This window comes from Danio rerio, chromosome 24 (assembly GCF_049306965.1).
Source record: "Danio rerio strain Tuebingen ecotype United States chromosome 24, GRCz12tu, whole genome shotgun sequence".
Lineage (NCBI taxonomy): Eukaryota > Metazoa > Chordata > Actinopteri > Cypriniformes > Danionidae > Danio > Danio rerio.
The window spans coordinates 43,054,630-43,058,144 of NC_133199.1; positions in this window are offsets into that span (position 1 = coordinate 43,054,630).

Sequence of the window (3,515 nt, forward strand, 5' to 3'; positions counted from 1 at the left end):
TTTTAAAGCGATTAGCTAACATTAATTAAAAAAAAAAAAAGTGAGTAAATTTGTTTCTTTGAAAGCGATTAGTTGACCTTACCTAAAAAAAGTTGAGTAAATCTGTTGCTTTTAAAATGATTGGTTGAGATTACTTTAAAAAGGTGAATAAATCTTTTGCTTTAAAAAGTATTAGTTGACTTTTTTACTTTTAAAAAATGAGTTAAACTGTTGCATTTAAAGCGATTAGTTGACTTTACTTTAAAAAAGTGAGAATCTTTTGTTATAAAAGATTTTAGTTGACTTCTTACCAAAAAAAGTGAGTAATGTTGCTTTTAAAGTGATTAGTTGACTACATTAAAAAGGTGAGTTGATCTGTTGCTTTTAAAGTGAATAGTTGGCATTACTTAAAGGTGAGTTAATCTGTTACTTTAAAATTTATTAGTTGAATTTAGTTTAAAAAAGTGAGTAAATCTTTTGTTATAAGAGATTTTAGTTGACTTCTTACCAAAAAAGTTGAGTAATGTTGCTTTTAAAGCAATTTAGTTGACTACATTAAAAAGTGAGTAAAACTTGTTTTTTGTGATTAGTTGAGTAAAAAGTGAGTAAACCTGTTGTTGCTTTTTAAAGCAACTATTTGACATTACTTTAAAAGTGTGCAAACCCAGTGCGCCTAAATCAGTTTGTTTATCTTTAAAGAGTGCGTGAAGCCGTTGCTTTTAAATCGATTAGTTCACTTTACCTTTAAAAGTGAGTTAACACGTTGCTTTAAAGCTATTATGTAAATGAACCATGTGCTTAATTTATAAAAGTTGAGTCGAGTTTCAAGTTACAATGGACTAAATTGGGTTACATTTGACTTCACAGTGAAGTGCAAAAGTATGTACCCCCCATGACTATTACATTGATCTTCATGTCTGCATTACTGAATGTGATCTAGCTTAATAAATAATCAGTCAGCGAGTCTCTGTTATGATTTTCCCAGCTGAACACAAATGAACACTCTTCTGGCTTCAGTAGCAGGTGTCGTTCTCTTTGGCAGAAATCACGTCTCGTAGGCGTTTCTCGTTGTCTTTCAGTCTCCCAAATTGGCTGTTTTTAACTTTTTGTCCATTTTCACTTCACAGATTCAGGTCTGTGCTTTAGTTTGGCTCTTCATTAACCCACATCAGGCCTTTTGTTTATGCAGTGGCCTGTTGTGAGACCCACATATTCAGGATTCTACATGGACTATATTTTTAATGTCTATTATAAATAGACTACATGTCAGATGGACCAGATTAATACACTGAATCTGTTATAAAACATTTGTAAATAGGTCAGGCATCCATGTTTATATAAATAAATATATTAATGCTAGTAGAACGTCTACTTGATGATAAATAAAGTTAAAGTGGGCGGACTGATATTTCAATCTGGTCTGTTGACTGTACCATTGCATATTTGCATTAGCATTCTTTGACTTATGCTAAACGTGTACAGTGGTTTGTTTTGTAGCTAATCGAAAATATATGTATAAATGTGATTTCTTAAGGGGGCTAATAATGTTGACCAAAGCAGTTTTTAACATGAAAAAATAATGATAAATCAGCTGTAACAAGAAATAAGACTTTCAAAAGAAAAAAATATAATAGGAATAATAGAAAATACTGTGAAAACGTTTTAAACATCACTTTCACACAAAAATAACACAAATTTCACATGAGGGTTAAATAATTGTGCCTTTTGATAGAGTGGTGGGTAGATGGATAGATATATACATAGATGAATAGATATGTTGTGATGATAATTGAATGGATAAAAAGATAGAGGGATAGATGCATAGATATACAGATGGATGATGATGGATGGATGGTTGGATATATGGATGGTGAGGGAAGATAGATAGATAGATAGATAGATAGATAGATAGATAGATAGATGGATAGATGGATAGATAGATGGATGGATTGATGGCGTGGTGGATAGATATATACATAGATGGATAGATATGTTGTGATGATAGATGAATGGATAAATAGATGGAGGGATAGATGCATTGATAAATCGATGGATGAACGGACGGATGGATAGATAGATAGGCAGACAGACAGACAGACAGACAGATGGACAGATAGACAGATGTTGATGGATAGATAGATATACTGCATAGATGGATTGATAGATGCATGGACAGATATGTAGATGGATGGACAGATGATAATGGATTGATAGATAAGTAGATTGATGCATGGATGGATGGGTAAATTTAAAGATAGATGAATGCACGGATGGATGGATAGACAGATGGTGATGGATGGATGGATGGATAGATGTATCGATGGATGGATAGACAGATGGTGATGGATGGAAGGACGGACAGATGGATTGATGGATGGATAGATATATAGATAGTTGGATGGGCATAGATAGACAGATGGTGATGGATGGATAGATAGATGGTGATGGATGGATGGATGGATAGATAGATATACTGCATAGATGGATTGATAGATGCATGGACAGATATGTAGATGGATGGACAGATAATAATGGATTGATAGATAAGTAGATTGATGCATGGATGGATGGGTAGATTTAAAGATAGATGAATGCACGGATGGATGGATGGATGGATGGATAGATGTATGGATGGATGGATAGACAGATGGTGATGGATGGAAGGACGGACAGATGGATTGATGGATGGATAGATATATAGATAGTTGGATGGGCATAGATAGACAGATGGTGATGGATGGATAGACAGATGGTGATGGATGGATAGATAGATGGTGATGGATGGATGGATAGATAGGTATATAGATAGATAGATGGATGGACATAGATAGACAGGTGGCGATGGATGGATGGACGGATAGATATCTAGATAGATGGTGATGGATGGACAGACAGACGGAAGGATGGATGGATGGATGGATAGATATATAGTTAGTAATAATTAATTTTGCCATTTTGCACCGGACCGAACACCAGCTGATTGGTGGAGAGGAGACACAGAGATGAAGCCAATTATGATATGGGGATGGTTAGGAGGCCATGATGGACAGAGGCCAGTGGGCAAATTTTGGCCAGGATGCCGGGGTTAAACCCCTACTCTTTTTCGAAGGACATCCTGGGATTTTTAACGACCACAGAGAGTCAGGACCTCGGTTTAAAGTCTCATCTGAAAGACGGCGCTCACTGAGCAGTATAGAGTCCCCGTCACTATACTGGGGCATTAGGACCCACACAGACCGCAGGTTGGGCGCCCCCTGCTGGCCTCACTAACACCACTTCCGGCAGTAACCTAGCTTTTCCATGTGGTCTCCCATCCAGGTGCTGACCGGGCGCAGCCCTGCTTAGCTTCAGTGGGTGAGCTTGTGAGAGTTGCAGAGCTCTTTGGATAGATGGATGAATGCATGGATAGATATATAGATGGATGGATATATAGATAGATGGTGGTGGATGGATATATAGATAGATGGATATATAGACGGATAGATAAGGTGATGGATGGACAGATATATGGGTGTATGGATAGTAAAAAGCAGACG